The 26,140-nt window shown below is 57.4% G+C and overlaps 1 pseudogene; it reads left to right on the forward strand.

The window, feature by feature from the left end:
- Nucleotides 1-5,608: 5,608 nt before the first annotated feature.
- LOC141975288 (patatin-like phospholipase domain-containing protein 6) lies at nt 5,609-24,662 on the forward strand (annotated as a pseudogene).
- Nucleotides 24,663-26,140: the final 1,478 nt, after the last annotated feature.

A 26,140-nucleotide genomic window follows, 5' to 3' on the forward strand; every position in this document is an offset into this window, starting at 1 on the left:
GGGAGGGAGGGAAGGCTGGCTGAGGGTGGCAGGGAAGGCTTGTGGGGAAGGGGGTGGGGCGGCGGCAGCAGCAGGAGCTGGAAGGAGGGTGGCAGGCACTGGGTGGGAAATTGAGGGGGTGTTGATTGCAGGAGGCTGGGTTGGGGGAAGCAGGTGCTGGGTGGGAAATGTTGGGGGGCTGGGACATGGGGGGCATGGGCGGTGGGCTAGGAGGGGCAAAGGCTAGGCTGGGATTGGCAAATGCTGGGCAGGGAAGGCTGGGCTGGTGGGGTGGGGAAGGCCACAGACACTTTGCTTGGCCTTTCCACACAGCATCTGTCTGTCCAGCCCTGTTATCAGGGCGTGGCCTCGCTTGCTGATCAGTCTTCAGAGGCTGTTGCTGCAGTGCAAAGGCAATCAAGAGCTGGATTAACCTGACTGCTTCTGCCCCATGCCTCAGTCGGCACCCTGAATGAGAGCCAGCAGAGGGACCCTTGAGTCCTGAGCAAAGCTCCCTGCCAAGGGGTTCTCCCAGGCAGCCTTTCCTTCTGTGCCAGAGCTTTGGGGTGAGAGGAGATGGCTGCCCTGGCAGGAATCTGGGTCCCATTGATCCCATTGATCCAACACCCTTTGTCCCTTGGGTGGCTGTTAACAGCATCCCGGGCTCATCTGTGAGCCTGTGTGGGATAGAGGGCGGCTGCTGTTCATTGATCCCTCACCCTCGTTATCTGTAGCCTCTTCCTGGCCGATAAGGGGGCTACAGGGTGAGAGCAGGGCTGGGCCTGGAGCCTGAGCTTTGGCAGCCTGCCACTGACTGCCATGCCGGTGTTACGGTAACACCAGGACTCTGATTTGAACTCTGCTTCATGCTGTCACCTTGGGCCGGGAGCTTTGCCACCTGGTGTTCGCCTGAAGGTTGTGAGTGGTTTTATTTTAATGTTTTAGCCAAATCGGTGCAGCTGTTTGAGTCCCAAAAGGTGGGTCTCTACGCTGTGATGTGGAGAATGAACTCTGCGGGTGGGGCAAGGGCTCTGCCACTGGGGCAGCGGGGGCCTGCTCTCCAGGCCAGTTCTCTAAAGTCAGACTTTGTATCTTAAGAACATAAGAACGGCCACGCTGGGTCAGCCCAATGGTCCATCCAGCCCAGTATCCTGCCTTCTGACAGTGGCCGGTGCCAGATGCTTCAGAGGAAATGAACAGAATAGAGCAATGACCGCGTGATCCATCCCATCCTCCACTCCCAGCTTCTGGCAGTTAGAGGGTTAGGGCACCCATGGGCTGCCTCCCTGACCATCTTGGCTAAAAACCATTGTTGGGCCTATTCTCCATGAACCCTTGGTGCTGCTTGTGCTCAGCGAGGCCTTGATTCTGCCTCTGAGCTCAGTGGGAGCTGTGTGGCTGATTCAAAGGGCACAGGGGCCAGCCCCAGTCCCCTTCTCATGCTCGCTGTGCTGCTCCTACCTGCAGGAGGCAGGTGGCTGATTGGGGAAACCAGCTGGAAACCTTGCTGATCCTAACACAGCAGCTGCTGCAGCTCCTGGGGTTTGGCACGTCCAACTCCTCCACCGAGGTTTCCTGTGGTGAACTGCAGGCAGCAAATTCTGTGTGCGGTGGGAAGCGCTTGCTCTGTCGCTGGCTGGGGTGGAGCCCACCAGCATTGTGCTGCAGTTAGACGGTGGGGGCCTTGGCAGACGGAGCTGGCGACGTGCTGGCTGCGAGCGCTCATCCTAAACCAAGTCCAGGCAGAGTTAAATGAACGTAGCACCTGGGTTGCCGTATCCGTGCTCTGGAGATATTCCCATTACCCAGCGCTCCGTAGGATCTGACATGGCGACATTCACTGATGAGAGTCCAAGCGAACCTGTAACCTTGGTGGCGAAGCTTGTGGGGGAGAGGCAGGGAATTGCTGAAAGGGGGTGGCATGTCCACAGGTCTCACAGGACTGGGGCAGGGTATTGAGCAGACTCTGTGGTTGGTACCATGCACCACCTCCCTGCGTTAGCCCTGCCCATGTGCTGCCCAGAAAGGGGGCTGGGTTGATAGAACACTCAGGGCTCACCGCATGTCCATCGTTGAGGCATTTCCTGAGCCGCCGTTGGGACCAAACCACAAATGAGGGTGGGGGTGAACCGGACAGTGGGTGGCCAGTGGAAGAGATACCTGGGGGAGATACCTCAGGGTCCAGGAGCTGCCAGAGGTGGCAAGCTGAGATGGGACCCCAGGAGCAGGGCCCGCAGCACAGGGGCATTGTCCAACTGGAGCAGGGGATGGGGAGCCCTGACATGGCAAGAGGGATGCAGAGATGCTGGCATGTCTGCAGCTCTGGGAGTGCGTTGCTCTCTGCCTTGCCCACAGCTGACCTCGCCCAAGGAGCACAACTCCTGGGTGAGACCCTGGGGCCGTGGGGTGAAGGGTATGCCTGCAGAAGGAGCTACCAGCACATGACTGGTAAGCGTGGGCTGTCCACGGGCAGTGCCTTGTGGGGTGAGGGGATGGAAAGTGGAGGAAGCCCCAGAGGCAAAGGGGTAACTGAGTGCAATCCCTGGAGAAATGCTCCCCAGTTCTGGGAACCCAGACCCAGGGAGGGTGTGTAGTGGGGCGGGGAAGGCGGGGGGTGGGGGGTAGAACTTGCTGAGACCTGGGACTGCTGAGTTGGGCAAAGGAAGTGACTCTGTGGGTAGGGTGGGGTGGTTTGACGGCAAGGGGGATGCATGGGCTGTAGCCCCTCTGGGCAGGGAGTGGGGGTTGGGTCTCTGCAGGCACCCACTGTTCTGTCCTGGCTCTGCAGCTCTCGGTTGAACCTGGGGGCTGCTTTTATCGGGTTCCTACTGACCCTTCCCCCTCCCATGCAGCCGCTGCGCTCTGCGGGTCCACTAGCGCTGGAGGCCTGCGCAGGGAGGAGTCCAGCTGGTAGCTAACTGTGTGGGGCCTCCTTCCTGCAGCTCTGTGTTAAATGCTGGGACTGGCAGGAACTTACCAGGAAACAGCAGAGAGAGGAGCAGGGGTGGGGAATAAGTGCACGGTGACATCACCGCCGCTCTGCTGCATGGACTGGGTGCAGCCCGGTCGAACCCGGGAGCAGCTCACAGGGGAAGCTTTCCAAGGTGTCGGCACTGCATCCCATCACAGAGGCTGGGGCACAGGGAGACGGGTATTGTCCCCATGGCTGAGGGGTCTGCACTCTGCACAGTGCTGCAGCCGTGCAGCCCAGATCCCCAACCTGGGGGAGTGTGGGTCCCCCTGGGGCTGACCGGCTGGCCCTGGGGCTGTGGCTCTCCTCCGATTTCCCCTCCTGGAGTCCTAGAGGTAGTGCCTTGGGGCTGAACTTTCTTGCACAATCTCCTGCGAGTGGAAGGGGGTGAGGGGTTCCCAGGAGTCAGTTCCCACAACTTCAGTTACCCAGGTTGAAAACATGACCCACGCCTGGGCTCCTCCTCCCAAAGATTGCACACCAACCAGCCCCTGCTCCTCAGCCCTGGCTGCCAGACACATTGCTGGGCACTATCCTGATGCTTTCTTGCCTCTGCTGTGTCAATCCCTGGGACGGGGGAAGGGCTAAAATGGATTTCCCCAGTGGGCCCAGAGTCCAAGCTCCTTTCTCACCCTGAATAGCAGCTGGCCTGAGCACACGCATCCAGCATTGGAGCCAGGTTACTCCTGGGTGAACGGCCCTCCCTAGGGGACTGGTGCTGGCCCTGGCCCTCCAACAGCCTCTCCCACGTGTTCCCTGGCCGGCCAGGGCTCTGTTGGCATCCCCTTCCCCTGAGACCACAGAGCTCTGCCTTGGCTGGCGAAGGTTAAGCTGCTCCTGTGTATTGCTGCTTTGCCTGCCCTGCCTGTGTGTCCAAGCTGCAGTAAGCAAGTTCCTGGTGAGGTCCTGGTGTGCAGCGAGAATGTCCTGCTGGAGCCATTTCAGCCCAGGGTCTGCGCCCGCACGGGGTGCTGGGGCAGGGCAGCATTGGCAGGAGAGGTTGCAGGGGCAGCACTGGCTATTGCTGCTCTGATGGAAGCCAACACAGCATGGGGGAGAACGTTACTAACGAGGGATTGGGGGGTGCGGGTGGGGTTGTCCCTCTTGGAGGGAATGAGTGAGTCTGTCTTATCACCCCCTCCTCTCAAGGGGCTAGCAGCCCTCTTGGACATCCTTCCTCATCTGCCCCAGGCAACACACGGCCTGGGTGGCCTTAACTGGCCTCTCCCTGCCTATGATCTATCTCAGGGGTGGCCACCCTGTGGCTCCAGATCCACATGCGGCTCTTCAGAGGTTAATATGCGGCTCGTTGTATAGACACCAACTCCAGGGCTGGAGCTACTGGAGCCAACTTTCCAGTGTGCTACAGGGTGCTCACTGCTCAACTCCGGGCTCTGTCCCAGCCCCCAGCCCCATTCCACTCCTTCCCCCAAGGCCCCCGCCCCTTCCCCGGAGTCTGCCGCGCCCTTGCTCCTCCTCCCCCCTCCCCCCGCGAGCCTTCTGCACGCCACAGAACAGTGGATCGCGGCGGGCGGGAGGCACAGGGATGGAGAGTTAGGCGCTGATCGGCGGTGCTGCTGGCGGCTGGGAGACACTGGGGGCGGGGGGGGGGTGGGAGCTGACGGGGGGCTGCTGACGTGTTACTGTGGCTCTTTGGCAAGGCACATTAGTAAATTCTGGCTCCTTCTCAGGCTGGTCACCCCGGTCTATCTGCACAGGAGCGAGGAGATTGCTCCCTAGCCAGGTGGAGAGAGGCACAGTTTTACGCAAGCTGGCACGCGAACAATAGCAGTGTGGCCCCAGTGTGCGGGTGGCCGCCAGAGTACAATCCCACTCACCCCCAGGGAACATACTCAGGTGGGAGTCAACCGGCTGCTGTGGCCGTGCTGCTATTGAAAGCAGGAGAACTCCTGTGTACCAGTTTGCCCATGCTGGGAGGCAGCCCCTGCATCTCAGTACAGGCCTGACCCCCAGTGCCCAGCCCTGTCCTGAGCTGGAAATTGCCCACTTCCACAGTGCGAACTGGGACTCTCTCCTCCACACCCCACACTCTGCACGGCTGGCAGGGGCTTGGGGTCTGAGTCATGGTGCCTGTGTTCTTGGGCAAAGCATCTCCGGTCTGTGTCTGGTGATAGACAAGGTGGTGATTTGTAGGGCAGGTGCAGAGGGCCCATCTGCCCTGGAATGGGGTAGGGACACCACTGGCTTAGGAGGTGAATGGGCAGGGTCTGGACTCTGCCTGGGACCTTTCTTCTTGACAGATGTCAAGCAGCAACACTCCTGCCCCGAACAGTGAGACTAGCATTGGTGGGGAGCCCCACAGGACCAGCTGCTCCCCAGGTGTGTCTGCAGTGCAGGTCAGGGGCAGTAGGGTGAGGATCAGTGAGGGAAGGGCCAGCCCCATGTTGCCCCTTGACCTGTGCTCCCAGCCAGGAGGTAACAGGCTGGCTGGGAGGGTGCTGTCTTGGGGAGGCGGGGTGGGGGGAATGGGGCCCTCTGTGAGGGAGGGAAACTATTGGGAGGGTGAGTAAGGAGATCTATGGTTCTGGGGGGTCATGGGAGCTGGGCATGGTGGACCCTGGCTTCCCCCAAAGGGCACAGCATAAAGGTCTCTGCTTGTTCTCAGGCACCTTTCTGGGACCAGGGCCGGGAGCAGACATGGGGCAGAGTGAGTCCGAGCCCCAGGATGAGCAGGAGGTAGGTGCTGTCTAGTTCCTTGCTGGGGCCCCTGGCAGTTTGTCCTCTACAGCCTGGCAGTTGCTGGAGCGAGCGAGTTCCCAGCCTCTCAACCCATCGTTCCACCCCTGCCACCCACATTCAGAGAGCTCCCCCTTCTGGTGCTGTCCACTGACTGGACAAGGACCTGAAGAGACCCTCCCCACCAGCACCATTTCCTGGGGGCTGGGGACACTTCTCTAGTGCAGGGCACCTTGGCTGGCATCCCAGTCAGAGTCCTCCCCAGGACCTGCACTTGCCCCAGCAAGATGCCCCTCCCCTCTGACTTGGAAATGTTAAATCCAGCACCCAGGTCACGTTCCAGCTCCAAGGATCCCCCGTCTCCCATGGGAACCTTCTTCCCAGATGTGGTCCTGGGTTTGGCAGAAGCCTCTCCAGAGCCCAGCAGCCCTCTGGGATGTGTCTGGGAAGGTGTGGCCTGCTGGGGCCTGCCCAGGACACAGTGTCCCAGGATTGCTGGAGACTTGCCCTCCACTTCAACGTCCTTTCTACTTCTGCACTGTTATGTGCCCCTTGAACAGCTGTCAGCCTCACTCCAGTGGTAGCTGCATTTCAGTGGTGGGCCAGTGGTCCCTGCACACACTGCACACTCAGCAAAGTGTGTTGGGATGGAAGGTGCTATAGACAGACCCTTATGCCCAGATGCTGGGTGGAGCAGCCATAGGGCTGGGCCCATGGGCTTTGAGTAGATGGCCAGCCCTCTGTGGAGAAAGAGATGGTTAGGGACTATTTAGAAAAGCTGGACGTGCACAAGTCCATGGGGCCGGATGAGTTGCATCCGCGAGTGCTAAAGGAATTGGTGGCTGTGATTGCAGAGCCATTGGCCATTATCTTTGAAAACTCGTGGCAAACGGGGGAAGTCCCAGATGACTGGAAAAAGGCTAATGTAGTGCCAATCTTTAAAAAAGGGAAGAAGGAGGATCCTGGGAATTACAGGCCAGTCAGCCTCACCTCAGTCCCTGGAAAAATCATAGATCAGGTCCTCAAGGAATCAATTCTGAAGCACTTAGAGGACAGGAAAGTGATCAGGAACAGTCAGCATGGATTCACCAAGGGAAGGTCATGCCTGACTAATCTAATCGCCTTCTATGATGAAATTACTGGTTCTGTGGATGAAGGGAAAGCAGTGGATGTATTGTTCCTTGACTTTAGCAAAGCTTTTGACACAGTCTCCCACAGTATTCCTGTCAGCAAGTTAAAGAAGTATGGGCTGGATGAATGCACTATAAGGTGGGTAGAAAGTTGGCTAGATTGTCGGGCTCAATGGGTAGTGATCAATGGCTCCATGTCTAGTTGGCAGCCGGTGTCAAGTGGAGTGCCCCAGGGGTCGGTCCTGGGGCCGGTTTTGTTCAATATCTTCATAAATGACCTGGAGGATGGTGTGGATTGCACTCTCAGCAAATTTGCGGATGATACTAAACTAGGAGGAGTGGTAGATACGCTGGAGGGTAGGGATAGGATACAGAGGGACCTAGACAAGTTGGAGGATTGTGCCAAAAGAAATCTGATGAGGTTCAATAAGGATAAGTGCAGGGTCCTGCACTTAGGACGGAAGAATCCAATGCACCGCTACAGACTAGGGACGGAATGGCTAGGCAGCAGTTCTGCGGAAAAGGACCTAGGGGTGACAGTGGACAAGAAGCTGGATATGAGTCAGCAGTGTGCCCTTGTTGCCAAGAAGGCCAATGGCATTTTGGGATGTATAAGTAGGGGCATAGCGAGCAGATCGAGGGACGTGATCGTTCCCCTCTATTCGACATTGGTGAGGCCTCATCTGGAGTACTGTGTCCAGTTTTGGGCCCCACACTACAAGAAGGATGTGGATAAATTGGAGAGAGTCCAGTGAAGGGCAACAAAAATGATTAGGGGTCTGGAACACATGACTTATGAGGAGAGGCTGAGGGAACTGGGATTGTTTAGTCTGCAGAAGAGAAGAATGAGGGGGGATTTGATAACTGCTTTCAACTACCTGAGAGGTGGTTCCAGAGAGGATGGTTCTAGACTATTCTCAGTGGTAGAAGAGGACAGGACAAGGAGTAATGGTCTCAAGTTGCAGTGGGGGAGGTTTAGGTTGGATATTAGGAAAAACTTTTTCACTAGGAGCGTGGTGAAACACTGGAATGCGTTACCTAGGGAGGTGGTAGAATCTCCTTCCTTAGAAGTTTTTAAGGTCAGGCTTGACAAAGCCTTGGCTGGGATGATTTAATTGGGGCTTGGTCCTGCTTTGAGCAGGGGGTTGGACTAGATGACCTCCTGAGGTCCCTTCCAACCCTGATATTCTCTGATTCTCTGATTCTCTGATTCTATGATGGCAGGATCAGCCTGCCTTCTGGCGCTGAGGCTCTGTCTGCATCTCTCTCCACACAGGATGCAGCGCTCACAGCCGTGCTGCCCAACCTTAAGCTCTTTGTGGAAGATCAGCTCCAGACCAGCATGGTGAGGAGGGGGGCTGGGGGGTTATGCCTGGGACTTGGGGCAGGTGTGGTGTCTCCTGGAGGGATTGTGTTCCTGGGGGTTATGGAGCAGTGTAGTGGTCCCTCCCATGGGCAGTGGAAGTGCTGGCCCGCTGGCATAGCCCACGGTCCCGGGCCCAAGGCAGCACAGCTCCTGGTGGGATGGGAGGCTCTGGTACACCAGGAGGTGGGTGGAGGGGCTGATGGGGTCAGACACTGTTCTTGGACTGGGGGAGGGGCTGGGAAAGAATTTCCCCCTGGTTTGAGCTGTGGGGAGCCTGCTGGCTTCCAGTTCCTCTAGTGCTGCGTGTGGCTGCCCTGCCCCGCTCACATTGGTCCCTCCGCCAGCAGGGGTGGGGTGTGTGGCAGGCGGGAGTAGTCACTAGCCGAAGGGCAGGCTGCGGGGGGTTCTCCCTCCTCTCCCAAGACCTGGCCAGGGGCAGCCTTGCTGATGGAGCAGCTAACCCAGCTACTGTACAGCCCGGGCAACCTGCAGTGCAGCCTCCTTCCCTGTGGTGTGGCCCATGCAGTCGCAGCCTGTGCAGGTCAGGTGCTTGGCTTGTGGTGCTGCACTATGTGCTGGGACCGGTTGTTCCTAATTCACAGGGTCTGGGGTCTGTGCCGCGCCCTTTGCAGAGCATCCTGGGGTGAGCCCTATAATGCGTCAGATCCCAGGGGTCACATTGTCTCCGCAGGGCAAGCCACACAGCCTCAGCACCTCTGAGCCTGGGCCTCTGGGCTCCAGCGTCCCCTGCTGCTCACAGTGAGCTCATGTTTGGGGACATTTTCCCTGTCAGGGATTGCTGCATAAGCTAGTACCTGCAGTGACACTGTGCGGCCTTTCCAGAGCGGGGGTAGTTACTAATCCCCTGCAATAGGGTGTTGGGGACCCTTAGGTTAGCATGAGACAGGTGAGCATGGGACAGTTTGTCTTGGTGGGAGCCAGGGCTGTGCCACATCCTGATCCTTTGAGCTCCATCCTCGTGGTCTCCCCATTTGGAGTCTCTGCTCCCAGAAGCACCCTGCAGCCATCTGTTCCCTTGGTCTCCGGCCAGGCTGAATGCCCATGCCCAGCCTGCCTCAGCTTAACTGTGAACGGCCCAGTCCTTGGGGCTCTGTTGTCTCTTTGGGATCCTACACCACAGGGGCAGGTGTGACAAAATGGGAATTTTTTGTAATATTTTTGAGTCCTGCTTGCCTCAGTTTCCCCTATATTTTGCATGGCTACCCAGTGGGGGAAAAGGATTGTTTGCTCTCAGGGACTGAGAGACAAGAGGGAGGGGTGTGTGTGTGTGTGTCCTCGCTGTCTGAGCAGACTGAAGTGGTCATTAGACAGGACTGGCTGAGGCCGACCCATATCAGTGGAAAACCCCAGTCACCAGGACATGGACAACTGGCAACCAGTGCCTCACCGCCTGCCAGCAGGAAAGCTGAGCAGAGACCCTGGCTCGAGACCAAAGGACTGGGTGGTGGGAGGTGGGGGGGAAAGAGTGCGCTTCTGGAAGAGGCTGGGAGCTCTCACTGCTTGGCCCAAGGAAGGGAGTCAGAGACAGCTGGCATGGCATTGCTCTGGGCTGGCGGGAACTGCCTGTGCTTTAAGGCTTATGGTGAAGCGAGCACTTCCCATGCTGGGTTCCAGCTGCCGAATCAACCCACCTGGGTGAGTGTCTCTGGTGCAATGGTCCCTGCGGAGTGGACTCTTCCAGGAATCTCTCCGTTGGACTCGCTGAGCAGAGCTCAGGGGATGAAGCCGGAGTGCTGCCAGCACCGCAGCAGTTCGGCCTCAGGAGGTGGTGAGGCTCCGTGGCCTGCCCTGGAGGAACCTTGGCAGCAGAGGTGACATGTGGGGGTATCATGCCATACGCCCTGTGGGCTGCAGCATGGCCTCCCAGTCACTCACTGTGCCTTCTTCAGTGCCATGCAGGGCCACTTCCCAGCTCAGAACCAGCTCCTGCCCGCCCCCCGCCCACCCTCCTCTGCCAGCCCCAGCTTTGGCCGCAGGCTCCCGGTCCTGCCTGGCCTCTGGCCACGGGATCCAGCTCCCCATGCTCTATTCCTGGCTCCGGGATGGACTCTGTGAGGTTGGACACTGGTGTTGGTGCAGCCCCGGCGCACACACGTGCCCACACAGCTGCAGGAGGTTAAATGCCAAGGCTTCCCCCTCTCTCTGATGGGGGATCCCCACTTCGCTGCCAGCGGGGCGCTGTGGCTTGCGATGTGCTTGGAGCCCCTCAGGGCTACACTGCTGGAGCAGGGCAAGCTGCTTGAGGGAGACACGCCCTGGGAGCCAGCGTCGGAGACCATCCCCGCTGCCCTGAGCCCTCCCGGATTTCTGCCGGGCAGAGGCAACGCCTTTCTGTAGCTCGGGCCGGGGCACAAATTAAAGGTTCTGGTGTGAACCCTGGTAGAAATCGCGGGGGGTGGGGGTGTACATGACTGCACGTGCCCCGCCCCCCATCTCTCCTGGGGGTCTCCACATTGAAGGGGTTCCTCCAAGAGAGTGGTCCAAAGCTGGGGGCCTAGCACTGATCCTGTGGCTCCCTGACAGTAGGATCGGTTCAGTTCATGTGAATGCTGGTCTCCAGGCAGGTGGCTTCTTGAGTCAGACACTCTGTGCCTTCCCTTTCCCACTCACTGTATAGCAGGACAAAGCCCACAGGGAAACTGAGGCACACACTGTTCATAAAAATATTGCCTGAATTTCCACGTCCAAACAAGTGCTCCACAGGGTGAGGGCTACTCTCGCCTGCCCCATTCAGTCCTCCGGAGCATGGCTGGTGCTGCCTTGGACCCACCTGCGGCCTGTCTGGAACATGCCTCTGTGACGATGTGACGCAGCAGGGAGGGGGGAGTGTTGACCTGGGAATGTGCCCTGGGGACGGGAGACCTGAGAGCCTGTCACCTGAGCCAGGAGGGGGAGGGGGAGGTGACACCTCTGCCCAGGAATGTGGATGGAGGCTGCAGCAGGGAACCTGCTCGGTGGGTTTAGTTTCAGTTTGGGGCTGGGGGGAGGAACACAGGGAACCCCAGGGCTGGGGTCTAAGCTCCCTGCTCCCCCAGAAGGACTTCACTGAGGGGTCCTGGGGGTACCCACAAGCTCTGTTTTGGACTGTGTTCCTGTTGTCCAATAAACCTTCTGTTTTACTGGCTGGCTGAGAGTCTCAGTGAATCCCAGGAAGAGGGGTGCAGGGCCTGGACTCCCCCACACTCCGTGACAACTGGTGGCAGCGGTGGGATCTACTGCACCCCGTGAACGGCGCTTCCTGCAGTAAGTGACTGGGGAACAGTAAAACGAAGGGGGATTGACGGGGACCAGGCGTGCTGAAGATTCAGAGAGAGACGGTTTCAGGGGGCGGTTAACCCCTGGAAGTGTGTGACCAGAGAGAAGGACTTTTGCAGTAACAGGGTCCCCCGGGGGATTGCAGCGAGCGGTCCCAGGGGCGGAGGAGTCTGCAGCTCGACCCTGGCAAAGAGGTGGTGACCTCAAGAAGGACTGGCACACTAGGGGCTTTTCCTGGAAACCGTGGACAGCTGCCCGGCCTGCGAGTGGCCAGCCGGGAGATGTACGCTAAACGCCTTAAGAGCGACCTGGTGGAGCTGTGCAGGCAGAGGGGGCTGCGCGTCGGGAGGTCCACCAAGGAACAGCTGATTGCCCAGCTGGAGGAGAGGGATCGCTTGGATGACCCGATCCCTGTCCCTGAGGGAAGCCGCCCGGCGGACGCAGCGTGGGCCCTGGGGCCTGACCAGGCTGGGAGGGGTCAGACTGCTGCCCAGGACACCCCGAGACCCTTCCTACCTATGCCTGGGGGAGGGGTTGTGGGAAGCCCAGCGAATACCGAGGGCCCCCTGACCCCAGCAGCCAGCAGGGGATCCTCCCAGCGGAGCTCCCCATCCCTGGAGCGGATGCGGCTGGAATGGGAGAGGGAGAGGAAAATGAGGGAGCTGGAGGATCATGAAAAACAACGTCAACATGAGGAGAAACAACGTCAACATGAGCAGGAGGAGAAGGAGAAACAACGTCAACATGAACGTCAGGAGAAGGAGAGGGAACGTCAACATGAGCAGCAGGAGAAGGAGAAACAAAGACAGCATGAACTGGAGCTGGCCAGGCTGAGGAGCAGTGGGGCCCCGGCTGCGGTGAGTGAGGGGGGACCCAAGACTGCAAGGAGCTTTGATAAGTGCTTCCTGGCCCAGCGGAAGGAGGGGGAGGACATAGATAGCTTCCTGACGGCCTTTGAGAATGCCTGCGAGATGCACAGGGTTGACCCCGCAGACAGGCTCCAGTTCCTCACCCCCTTACTGGACCCCAAAGCCGTGGAGGTCTACAGCCGGATGACAGGGGCAGAGGCAGGGGACTATGAACTGTTCAAACAGGCCCTGCTCCGTGAGTTTGGGCTGACCCCCGAGATGTACCGGAGAAGGTTCCGGAGTCAGCGTAAAACGCCTGAGGTCACCTACCTACAACTGGTCAACAGGATGCAGGGATACGCCCGCAAGTGGACAGCGGGGGCCCAAACTAAAGAGGACCTGCTTGACCTGTTTGTACTGGAGCACCTGTATGAACAGTGCCCTTCCGACCTGAGGCTGTGGCTGGTGGACAAAAAGCTCGCGAACCCCCAGCATGCAGGGCAGCTGGCCGACGAGTTTGTGAACAGTCGGTCAGGGGGTAGCCGGGAGGAGTCCCAAAAGAACAGGCGCCCCCCGATGCAGAGAGAGAGTCACCAGGGGGCCTCCCAGCGGGGAAATAGGGAGAACCCCCTCCAAAGGGGAACGCCTGGTGTCGGGCCCCTCCGACCCGTTCGAGGGGACCAACGTGACTTGAGCTGCTATCACTGTGGCCAGAGAGGCCACGTACGGGCCCAGTGCCCCGGGCTCAGGGACAAACTGAGCAGACCCAACCTACCCAGGGTTAACTGGGTAGGGACTCAGCTGGACGAGGGGCAGGCGACCCAGGAAAGGGGGGCTACCAGTTTGCCACCTGCTCAGGAGGGAAGAGTACCCCCAGCCAGCCCCGCCAGAGGGCTGGAGGCTCTGGACTCAGGGTGCTCGGTTTACAGGGTGGGTGCGGGGCTGTCCCTCCGGAGAGAGTGCCTTGTTCCCCTGGAGGTGGATGGGAGGAAGGTCAATGGATACTGGGATACGGGCGCGGAGGTGACGCTGGCCCGGCCCGAGGTGGTGGCCCCAGATCGGGTGGTGCCCAACACCTACCTGACCCTGACGGGGGTGGGGGGGACCCCATTTAAGGTGCCCGTGGCAAGGGTACACCTGAAATGGGGGACCAAGGAGGGCCCCAAGGATGTGGGGGTACACCACCATTTGCCCACTGAAGTTTTGATGGGGGGAGACCTAGAGGACTGGCCAAGCGACCCCCAGACCGCCCTGGTTGTGACCCGTAGCCAGAGCCGGCGAGGGGCACTGCGACCTGACCCTGGGGAGGGTACCACACTGGAGGCGCGAGACCCTACTCGGGTGGGGAGGGAGCGCCGAGGGGCACGGCTCAGAGAGGCTGCGGCCTCAGACCTGGCCACGGAGGGGGAACCGGGCCCCATCCCTTCCCCAGCCGCTGAGTTCCAGGCCGAGTTGAGGAAAGATCCCTCCTTGCAGAAGCTCAGGGACCTGGCCGACCTCAGTGAGGGACGGACCATGAGGAGAGGCTGCCAGGAGAGGTTCCTGTGGGAGAAGGGGTTCCTGTACCGAGAATGGGCTCCCCCAGGGGAAGGGGAGTCCTGTGGGATCAGGAGGCAGCTGGTGGTCCCCCAGAAGTACCGCCGCAAGCTCCTGTCCCTGGCCCATGACATCCCCCTCGCAGGGCACCAGGGAATCCGGCGCACCCGGCAGAGGTTGCTACAGAACTTTTACTGGCCTGGGGTCTTTACCACCGTCCGGCAGTATTGCCGATCCTGTGACCCCTGTCAGAGGGTGGGGAAGGCCCGGGACAAGGGGAAAGCGGCGTTGAGACCTTTGCCCATCATAGAGGAGCCTTTCCAGAAGGTGGCCATGGACATCGTGGGGCCTCTCAGCAAGACGACCCGGTCGGGGAAGAAATACATTCTGGTGGTGGTAGATTTCGCCACCCGCTACCCCGAGGCAGTGCCCTTAGCTTCCATTGAAGCAGACACCGTGGCAGATGCGCTCCTGACCATTTTCAGCCGAGTGGGGTTCCCCAGGGAAGTCTTGACAGACCAAGGCTCCAACTTCATGTCGGCCCTGCTCCGGTGCTTGTGGGAGAAATGTGGGGTCCGGCATGACTGGGCCTCAGCGTATCACCCCCAGTCCAATGGGCTGGTGGAGAGGTTTAACGGGACGCTAAAGATGATGCTGAAAACCTTTATGAACCAGCACCCGCAGGATTGGGACAAGTACTTACCTCACCTGCTGTTCGCATACAGGGAGGTGCCCCAGGAGTCTACCGGATTTTCGCCTTTCGAACTGTTATATGGAAGGAGGGTGAGGGGCCCCCTGGACCTGATGAGAGACGAGTGGGAGGGGAAGGCCACTCCCGATGGAGAGTCAGTGGTGGAGTATGTCCTGACCTTCCGAGAGAGACTGGCTGAACTCATGGGCCTGGCCAGGGAGAATCTGGCCAGAGCCCAGAGGAAGCAGAAGGTCTGGTATGACCGCACGGCGCGGGCCCGTGCCTACGCCACCGGGGATCAGGTGATGGTTCTCATCCCCGTGAGAAAGAACAAACTACAGGCCGCCTGGGAGGGCCCGTTCAAGGTCGTCAAGCAGCTCAATGAGGTAAACTATGTGGTGGAGCTGTCGAACCGGGCCCACCACCGCCGGGTGTACCATGTGAATATGATGAAGCCATATTATGCCAGGGGGAATGTGGTGTTAGCTGTGTGTGGTCAGTGGGAGGAGCAGGGAGATGACCCTTTAGTAGATCTATTCCCTGGGACCAGAGCTGGTTCCCCCCTGGAAACAATCCCCCTCTCGGATCAGCTCACCCCTGCCCAGCAAGCTGAGGTCAGGGGGGTGCTGCATCCGTACCGACAGCTGTTTTCCAACCAGCCTGGACGCACTAATCTGACTGTCCACCGGGTGCAGACAGGGTTGCACCCGCCGATAAGATGCTCCCCCTTCCGAGTCACAGGGAAAACTGCTCAGGACCTGGAAAGAGAGGTCCGGGACATGCTGGCTTTGGGGGTGATCCAGCCATCGGCCAGCCCTTGGGCCTCGCCGGTGGTGCTGGTCCCCAAAAAGGATGGGTCAGTCCGGTTCTGTGTGGACTATCGGAAGCTCAATGCCATCACTGTATCGGATGCCTACCCCATGCCCAGGCCGGACGAGCTCCTAGACAAGCTGGGAGGAGCTCGGTACCTTACCACCATGGACCTTACAAAGGGCTACTGGCAAGTGCCGCTGGATGCAGATGCCCGGCTGAAATCGGCCTTTATCACCCCTCTGGGGCTCTATGAGTTTCTGACCCTGCCTTTCGGCCTCAAGGGAGCGCCGGCCACCTTCCAGCGCCTGGTGGACCAGCTCCTGAGGGGGATGGAGAGTTTTGCCGTGGCGTATATTGATGACATCTGTGTCTTTAGCCAGACCTGGGAGGACCACGTGTCCCAGGTTAGACAAGTGCTGGACCGACTCCAGGGGGCTGGGCTGACTGTCAAAGCGGAGAAGTGCAAGGTGGGGATGGCTGAAGTATCTTACCTGGGCCATCGGGTGGGGAGCGGCCGCCTAAAGCCGGAACCGGCCAAGGTGGAGGTGATCAGAGACTGGCCCGCTCCCCACACCAAAAAGCAGGTCCAAGCCTTTATTGGGATGGCAGGATACTACCGAAGATTTGTGCCCCACTTTAGCGCCATAGCCACCCCCATCACTGAGCTATGCAAGAAGGGGAAGCCAGACAAGGTGGTCTGGACCGAGCAGTGCCAGGAGGCTTTCCGGGCGCTGAAGGAGGCTCTGGTCAGTGGCCCAATTCTAGCAAACCCAGACTTGACAAGCCCTTTGTGGTGTTCACCGACGCCTCCGACACGGGACTGGGGGCGGTGTTAATGCAGGAGGATGAAAAGGGGGAGAGACACCCCATCGTGTACCTGAGCAAGAAGTTGCTACCCCGGGAGCAACACTACGCGGCCATCGAGAAGGAGTGCCTGGCCATGGTGTGGGCCCTCAAGAAACTAGAGCCCTATCTCTTCGGGCGACACTTCACCGTGTACACCGACCACTCTCCCCTGACCTGGCTGCACCAGATGAAAGGAGCCAACGCCAAGCTCCTGAGGTGGAGCCTGCTCCTGCAGGATTACGACATGGACGTGGTCCATGTGAAGGGAAGTGCCAACCTGATAGCGGATGCGCTGTCCCGGAGAGGGGGCCCCGAACTTCCCGCTCAGTTCAGTCTCGAAGGGGGGAGAGATGCGACGATGTGACGCAGCAGGGAGGGGGGAGTGTTGACCTGGGAATGTGCCCTGGGGACGGGAGACCTGAGAGCCTGTCACCTGAGCCAGGAGGGGGAGGGGGAGGTGACACCTCTGCCCAGGAATGTGGATGGAGGCTGCAGCAGGGAACCTGCTCGGTGGGTTTAGTTTCAGTTTGGGGCTGGGTGGAGGAACACAGGGAACCCCAGGGCTGGGGTCTAAGCTCCCTGCTCCCCCAGAAGGACTTCACTGAGGGGTCCTGGGGGTACCCACAAGCTCTGTTTTGGACTGTGTTCCTGTTGTCCAATAAACCTTCTGTTTTACTGGCTGGCTGAGAGTCTCAGTGAATCCCAGGAAGAGGGGTGCAGGGCCTGGACTCCCCCACACTCCGTGACAGCCTCTTCCCATAGGTGCTGGGTGTCATGATTGGCGTTGGAGTTTCCATGTTGCTCATCGCCACCTTGACCCTGGTGCTGGTCCCTAGGCTGCACCACAAGAGTAAGTGCCCATCCCTGCAGGGAGCAAATCTGATCCCTTTCGCAGCCATGGCTCAGGCACGCTGCTGCCCATCAGGCCATCCTGGGCTTAGTGTCTGCATGCCTGTATAGGCAGTGAGACCATAATAGCTGGAGCAGGGGGCTGGCAACCAGGACTCCTGGGTTCTCTCCTGCTGACTCACTGCCCTGTGCCTCAGTTTCCCAACATACAAAGGGATTGTGAGGGGTATCCAGGGACTGGTTGGGAAGGGAATAAAGCTCCTGCGGTTCTTTGAGGGCAGCCCAGCTTCCTGGGGCTGGAGTGTGGGGGGTGAGGCAAGACTCTGCCATCTGTACCCGCAAGGCCTCTGCACCCCTCCCTGGGCTGGGAGGTGGGTTGCAATGGGGAGTGCAAGCAGGGAGTCAGATTGGTGGGGAAGGGGGCAGGCTCCAACCCTTGCTGGGGTGGGGCCCTGGGTTCCCTGCACTGCTCGCCTTTCATGTCTTCCTCTCTCTCAGTGGTTCAGGCTCAGGGGATGCCCAAGTATCGATTCCGCAAGCAGGACAAAGTGCTGTTCTAAGGGCGCAAGATCATGCGCAAGGTATGGGGCTGGGGCAGAGCACCATGCGCTGGCCCAGGCTGGGGAGTCAGTGGGTGCTGGCAGTGAAAGCGTGGATGGCTCTGCCAGCTCCGGTGTAGTGCTCCAATCCCTGTCCCCTCCCTGCCCAGCTGAAGGGCGTCTCTGGGGGTAGTTCAATTTCACAGTTAGACACTGGTGTTGGACAGGGTGGTGGCTCCCGGCCAGTACGGCCAGGGGCTCTGAGCTGCAGATATTGTTCTGCCACAGGGTGTTGAGCCCTGGCCTTGGCCTGGTGCCCCTGTGAGCTGGCCCCATGGCACCGCCCCCAACCCATGTTCCTCTCCTCCCGCTGCAGCTAAAGGAGTAAGAGCTCTAGCAGGTGAATCATTGCAAGTGGGCCTGATCTCCCGGTCATCTTCCCTGTCACAGAGCCACAGGGTCTAGCCTATGTCCCCCCCACCCCATAACCAGTCCCTTGGGAGTGACCCCTTCAGTGTGATAGGTCCCAAGGACCACACAGTTACACAGGGTTGGCCCAAAACTTGGTCCTTGGGTGCCAGCCCTGCCTGTCTGCAGGAAATTTGGCTGAGCCAGTGTGATGGGTTGGATCACAGAAACCCCCTTGGGGTTGCCAACTGATGTGCCAAGACTACTTATGCCCCTGCTTTCCTGCCCTGGCAGCTTGGGACTTCAGTGTCCTACCCGGTTTGAGCCAGACCCACTAGCCTGCTGCAAACCCAGACCCAGATCTGAACCACATCCCCTAACCGCTGTAGGCTCAATTGAAAACAGGTTAGGAAGTGTTCCTGTCTTTAACACTCAGATGCTCAACTCCCAACGGGGTCCAAACCCCAAATAAATCCGTTTTACCCTGTATAAAGCTTATACAGGGTAAACTCATAAATTATTCGCCCTCTCTAACACTGATAGAGAGATACGCACAGCTGTTTGCCCCCCCCCCCCCGCCCCAGGTACTAATACATACTCCAGGTTAATTAATAAGTAAAAAGTGATTTTATTAAATACAGAAAGTAGGATTTAAGTGGTTCCAAGTAGTAACGGACAGAACAAAGTGAATTAGCAAGTAAAATAAAATAAAACATGCAAATCTATCTCTAATGCAGTAATACAACTGAATACAGATAAAATCTTACCCTCAGAGATGTTTCAATAAGTTTCTTTCGCAGACTGGACGCCTTCCTAGTTTGGGCACAGTTCTTTCCCCAGTACAGCCCTTGTTCCAGCTCAGGTGGTAGCTAGGGGATTTCTCATGATTGCAGCCCCCTTTGTTCTGTTCCACCCCCTTATATGGCTTTGGCACAAGGCAGGGATCTTTTGTCTCTCTGGGTCGCTCCCCCCCTTCTAAATTGAAAAGCACCAAGTTTAAGATGGATTCCAGTACCAGGTGACATGGTCACATTTCCTGTGAGACTCCAAGCCTTCATTCCTCCCAGCCTGACTCACAGGAAGGGCTGCCTGCAAACAGAGCCATCCACAGTCAACTGTCCTGGCTGATGGGAGCCATCAAGATTCCATTAATGGCTCACTCTTCGCATAATTACAATAGGCCCTCAGAGTTAGATTTCATATTTCTAGTTTCAGATACAAGAGTGATACATTTATACAAATAGGATGCCCACACTCAGTGGATTGTAAGCTTTGTAATGATACCTTACAAGAGACCTTTTGCATGAAGCATATTCCAGTTACATTATATTCCTACTCATTACCATATTTTCATAAAATCATGGATAGTGCAACGTCCCAGCCAGACTCCTGCGGGAGGCCTGTGCTGTGCCCTTCGGGGCACTGTGCTCAGTGAGGCAGGAGCCTGTTCAAGCCAAGGGGACAGTTTATTACTCAGCGCAAGGGCTCTGAGAGATCCTAGCTTGGCACAGAGAAGAAAAAGTGGAGACCGAGTTCAGGCTGACCAGCACCAGGCCTCCCTCAAGCCAAGCTGTTGTTGGAACCATTCCTTTCCCTGTCCCTTTGTCTGCCTCAGGTCAGCGCTGTGTGTCTGGGGACACGTCTACACTGCAATGAAAAACCCACCGCTGCGAGGCTGGGCCCGGGCCAATTGACTTGGGCTCACAGGGCTAAAAATTACAGTGTAGGCATTTGGGCCCAAGCTGGAGCCTGGGCTCTGAAACCCCACGAGGGTGGAGGGCCCCAGAGCACAGACTCCAGCCAGAAACATCTACACTGCAATTTTTAGCCCCGCAGCTTGACTCAGCTGACCTGGGTCAGCTGGGGTTGGGCCATAGGTCTTTTCTTGCAGTGTAGTCATAGGCTCTCCCCCCAGCTCAGCTCTCCCCCCAGCCACCTGGTTTTGTTCTCCGGACCCAGCCACGCTGTGCTCACCTGCCTCTGAACCAGGTGTCTGTCTCCAGGCACTGAGGGTCTGCTGCTCAGATATGTTGATTCCAGTCCAGAAAGTCCGAGCAACTCTGTCTCAGATCCCTGGCCAGCTCTCCCATGGCCTAGGGAGAGAATGAATTCTTTCCCCCAGCGGGTAGTGGTGCCAGGGTGCTAGGTGCAGACAGCTCATAAACACCTTCCAGAGCTTTGTCACACTAAGTAACAGCAGTGGGGTTAGCAGACAGGGCAGGGCATGTGGCTGTCTGCCCAGGCAGCCAGGAGCTGGGCCCTGCCTGGAGGGAGGGACAGGTTCAGCATGCGAGGGCCCCAGGCACCTGCCCCAAGGGGACAGTCTGGCTGGTGACAGAGACCTATCCAGGCTCATGCTCCAAAGGTGGGGAGAGTGTTTTCAAAGCACTAACATCCCCAGCCTCTGCCAGCCCCTCTTCTCCCTGCTCCCCCCACCCACTTGGCTCTGCCTGGGGGCAAGGGGGGGGCAGTGCTGGCCGAGACGCGGAGTGGGGGGTGTTCATGAGTCAGTTTGGGATGCAGAGGCGGGTCTCCTGGTGCTGGTTGTCTCTGCAGGAAGCAGTGAGGGTGAGCTGGGGCAGAGCTGGGAGTGGGGAGTGAACTCCAGCTGGGAGCAGTGGCGGGAGATGGGCTCCTGCGGGGGGCATGCTGCAGCCCAGCTGGGTCAAGTTGCCAGGACCTGGGGCACAGCAGCAGATAGCTCTGCCAGAGTCTAGGTCTGGGTCTTGGTGGGGTCACTAATCCCAGAGATGTGAGCAGAACCCCATCCCCACCACTGGGAGTCCTGTCCAGCAGCCCCCCACTGAGCTGCTTGCTGAGCAGATCGGGGTGAGGCAGTAGGGCTCTGGGCTTTCCCCAAGGCCTCTGCCCCAGGCCCATCATCTGACTGCCTGTGAGGATTCAGGGGGGCAGGGAACCAGGCACCAGGAGCTGGGAGGGCTGGCACTGGGGCAGGGTGACCTGCAGGAGAAGGCCAGTTCCATGAGGACTCCCGGACTGTGTCTCCTGCATGGCTCGTTGGCAGCACGTGGTTGGCTGAGTGCCGACTCTCCTCGCCCAGACTTCTGGCTCCAGCGGGTGCTGTCCGTGAGAGTAGCTGGTGGCTTACCTGGGCTGTCTCTGTAGGTTTCCCAGTCCACCTTGTTGCTGGCACCCAGTGCCGAGAGGCTAAACAACAGCTGGAGTTGGTTTGCTACCCGGTGTGCTACACCCAATAATCACAACGGGGTGGAGAAGCAGAAAAGTTTATTTGCAGCTGCAAAAAGGTACAGGGAGAATAGAATCTCAAATCCTGCACACAGAGCAGGAAGTTACACAGGCTTTTATACATCCTTTTTCCTAGCATACCTATCCAATAGCAAGCTGCCCTAAGTATCCATATAGCCAGCCAATCCAGTTCCCAGCTAGTGCCCTTGTGCTATGTAACATTTCTTAAACCATACATAAAGCTGCTTTATTTAGCATTGTTCTTCCATATCTGCCCTGTTTGGCCTTGCTTAGTTTTAGGCAGTTTGACTCTGCAACATATTGTTGCAGATCCTCAGCATAACTGCTGTGAGTGCCTCCAGGCGGGGGGGGGGGGGGGGGCAAGGACACTTTGGGCCTAGTGCGAGGGGGCTTCATCGACACTCGTGGTCTTCCATCCCCTCGAGTTACCTAGTGGCCATGCCCCAGTGTCCCCAACAACTTCCTCCCTTGTGGACACAACCATCTCCAGCACCTCCCAGCCCCGCATGAAGAAGAAGCTCAAGATGTTGAACATTGCCAAAAAGTAAGTGGGTTCGCTCACCCTCCATGGTGTGAGACAACTGGGGCTGGCCCAGCCCTGCCATGAGGGGTAGTGGAGGCACCCATGGGCCCAGCCCTGCTGCGGGAGTGGGTCGTATGTTTCCCCCCTAAGCCATTAGCACTAACTTTGACCTCTCCTTGCCCTGCAAAGCAGCTGCACCCATCCTGGACACCAGCCTTGAGAACCCACCCCCAGAGCAGTTGACCGGCACCAGACCAGCCTGCGGCTTGGTGCTGCTCAGCTCCCTGGCTGGGGCCCTTGGGCCTCAGGCCCCTGGCATGAGTGAGTGCCATGGCTCAGGAACAAGTCTTGCCTCCTTGATGCATGATGCAGATTCTTTCCTGCCCTGGGTGTGTGTGGGGGAATCTGCCCCTGCAGGTAACTCTCTCGTTGGCCCTGTCTATCCCCTACCCTGTCTGTCCCTGTGCCCAGGATCCTGTGCATCAAGAAGGAGCTGCCCTTCCTGCAGCTGAAGGAGTCGCCGCCTTCGGTGCTGGAAGCGGATCTGACTGAGTTTGATGTGGCCAACTCCCACTTGCCGTCCGAGGTGCTGTATATGTTGAAGAACGTCCGGTGAGTGCCCCCATGCTCCGGGGCCCCGAGCCCAGAGTCAGCTGCAGCCACATTTCCCCCTCCCCACAAGCAAGCTTGACTTAGGGTGGGCACCTCTGAGGTTCGAAATCCAGGAGAGCTGGGATGATCCTGAGCCCATGATCTGGCCAGCTGGCTATGTGTAATGGAGCACTCTGTCCAACTGATTTCCCAGCGTGGTCCTGGGAAAACCGGGACAGGTGGCCTGGACACAGTGTGAGCCTGTCAGATCATCTAGTCCAGTGGGTCTCAACCTTTCTTCATGTTCAGATCTCTCTGGAAATTTTGAATGCAGGTGCGGACCCCTTGGGAAATCTTACATACAGCTGAATTCTGTTCAGTCTGGTTTTAACCTGTCCTTTGTGGACCCCTTAGGCATAATCTGTGGACCCCAGGGGTCTGCGGACCACAGATTGAGAACAACTGGTCTAAGCTGTGCAGGCTCCAGCCCAGGCAGACCATAGGTGGGAGAGTTGCCAAGAATGCTCTGGAGCAGCAGGAATGGTGGTCCTGGTTCTCCAGTAGGGAGCACTCTTCCCTCTTGGCTGATACAGAGCTAGTGCTCCCCAGGGTAGGGCAGCTGGAGGCAGACTCTGTTGGGTGAGAGCAAATGCCCTTGTGGGCTCGTGGTGGGGATCCAGCATAGCGTTCGTCCTGAATGAGTCCCGGCAGTGTTGCTGTGGGGCTATTGCATCAGACAGACTCTTCCCCAGAAGTGGCTGTGTTTGGGGTCGGGGAGAGATCTCTGTCCCTAGGGGTGACAGCTTGTGGGCACTGCGATCCTGGAGCAGGGTAGTGTCACTGGAGACTTGACCATCTGGGGAGCTCCCACTCCCCCATGCATTGAGATGGGGGGTGGGGATGTTGGGGACACTGGGGCATGGCCACTAGGTAACTCGAGGGGATGGAAGACCACGAGTGTCGATGAAGCCCCCTCGCACTAGGCCCAAGTGTCCTTGGCCCCCCCTCCCGCCTGGAAGCACTCGCAGCAGCTCTGCGTACTAGGCCCAAATGTCCTTGGCCCCCCCGCCTGGAGGCACTCACAGCAGTTATGCTGAGGATCTGCAACAATATGTTGCAGAGTCAAACTGCCTAAAACTAAGCAAGGCCAAACAGGGCAGATATGGAAGAACAATGCTGAATAAAGCAGCTTTATTTATGGTTTAAGAAATGATACAGAGCACAAGGGCACTAGCTGGGAACTGGATTGCCTGGTTATATGAATACTTAGGGCAGCTTGCTATTGGATAAGTATGCTGGGAAAAAGAATGTATAAAAGCCTGTGTAACTTCCTGCTCTGTGTGCAGGATTTGAGATTCTATTCTCCCTGTACCTTTTTGCAGCTGCAAATAAACTTTTCTGCTTCATGATTATTGGGTGTAGCACACTGGGTAGCAAACCAACTCCAGCTGTTGTTTAGCCTCTCGGCACTGGGTGCCGGCAACAGGGGGATGACTGACAGAGCCCGCACAGCCAGCTGGGCTCTGGGCAGGTGCTCTGGCCCATGTGATGAAGGAGCTTGGGTTGGGCCCCAAGGGCCCCTCATGACATGAGCCCCAAGTCCCTGCATGAGTTGCTGAAGGCTTTGCTCCCTCTTCTGCCCACCATGACCCGCCCTTCCTTGCAGGGTGATGGGCCATTTTGAGAAGTCGCTGTTCCTGGAGCTCTGTAAGCACATGATCTTCCAGCAGTTCCAACAGGGTGAGTACGTCTTCTGGCCTGGCCAGCCTGACACCAGCATCTAAGTGGTGCAGGATGGCAAGATGGAGCTCTTCCTGACCCAGCAGGTGAGGGGGGCATGTCCCAGCCCATCCTGCCATGTCCATCGGCTGGAGGCACCTCACTGCTCAGCAGCCACCAGCAACCCCTCCTGCCCCAAGACAGCTGGGGAGGCTGGTTGTGGCCCCAGTGCTCTGCACCGCTTGGCTGGGTAGTCCCCTGCACCTGGGGACACCTTGGGGCAGAGGGGCATGTGGGACACAATGGCTGAGGCCATCTGTCAAGCAGCTCTGCCCTTCGGGATCACTGTGGCTGTCGGCATGGAGGCTCCCCTGGGGCTGCCTCCCTTCCAGGGAGGGGCTCATGGAGCAGGCCTCCACAGAACCTGGTGCCAAGTGAGTTTTGGTGGCAGGGATGGCGAGGTTGGGTGATCGGGCTCCCTAAGGAGGGTATTGCTGTGTTGCAGGATAGGAAGGAGACCCTGGTGAAGGAGGTGTTCCCTGGGAACACCGTGCACAGCCTGCGCAGCATTCTTGATGTCATCACGGAACCAGCCGTGCCCCTCCACCTCCTCTTGGCCAGCTGGCCCCATCCCACCCCCCTGCCCCTCTAGTGAGATGCAGGTAGGAGTTTTGCACTATAGGTCCATTTTCCCGCTCTTTTAGTTCTCCTGGAAGTTGTAAACAAGTTCCAGTCAGAACCAGTTTTCCTAACGGGTTTCCCAGAAGGGCTTCCCGCCTTTTCTAAGGGGTTTCCTGGGCAAGCCTATAAAAGGCTGCCCTGGACACAGCCTCAGGGCTGTCCATCTGAGTGGCAGCCAGGGACGGTCACGGGTCACAGGTCTTACCTGCAGCCTCATCTGTAAAGAGAAGAGAGAGAAGGAGAAGAAACAACACTGACTGTCAGAGAGACACATGTTTATCTTCAACTTATTGCCTCGAACCACTGATTGAGGCAAGGGTGGCGAATAACTATTTAATTTAACATGCAATTGCTTTGGAAGATATCCATGTAGCAATAGCTTTACTGATACCTGCAAGCACGCTCTATTTGACTTGTTGAATCCAAATCTGTTGGAACTTAAGTGCTATAGAAAGAGCCTCCTCATCACTTTAATACCATACGATTTTCTTTCTACTAAATTCCTGGAGCTGCCCCTTCTGAATGCCCCTTAGGTTTTTGGGCTATAAACATTACTTGTTGGGCTGGTTAGAAAATGGGGGCGGGGGGGGAAATTCACAAAGTGTTTAATTTTCATCAACATTTTCCAACCAAAAATGATGATCTCAATTCTCTGGGCTTGTGATAGATCTGTTATAACAATTATCAAAAAGTATCATGTTTTCTCTAGTGACTTGCTAACATATTTTGCCACCAGGATAAATATGGAATAATTCTAATGAATTACCACAGATTTACATTGGTGTAACTGAAATTATGCATTCAATATCCTGTTTCAGGTTAGTAAAAATAAAAGAATGCTGTGGGTTTTGCGGAAGTCTACAAGATACAGATTTATAAAAAGAACATGAAAACAGGTAGTTATGCTGGGGAAAGGGGAAGCCTTATTGAAGCTGGTGGGCATGCCAGTTGTCCTTTATTCAGGATCAATGTAAAAACAATCAAGCTCTTTTGTGGAATAGATGGCTGACATAATAGAAGCCACCATCAAGTAAAGCTGGAATAGGAGCTGAGCCATACAGTGGAAGGGGCTTTCACTGGGATCTGAATGCAAATGCAGGGGGATGGGGTTCGGGGCGGGGGGAGGAAGAGAGGGAGTGTGACACCACAGAAGCACAAAGGAGCCCCAGAGAAGTATTTGTAGTGTGATCTCAGAAAAAGCTGAGAGAGAGAGAGAGCTTTAGGGTAGACTGCTGGATAGAAAGAGGCTTGGAATTGTGAGCCAAGAAACTATTCCTGCTGTCGTTAGGGAAATAGAACTTTGTGTACATTCTTTGTAAATAAACAGGATTGCGTCAAAAAAAATACCTGACTCCATCATCCATTTTTCCCCCAAGTGGGAAAGCTGGATATGAGTCAACAGTGTGCCCTTGTTGCCAAGAAGGCCAATGGCATTTTGGGATGTATAAG

Source organism: Natator depressus, chromosome 20, assembly GCF_965152275.1.
Source record: "Natator depressus isolate rNatDep1 chromosome 20, rNatDep2.hap1, whole genome shotgun sequence".
NCBI classification, from domain to species: Eukaryota; Metazoa; Chordata; order Testudines; family Cheloniidae; genus Natator; species Natator depressus.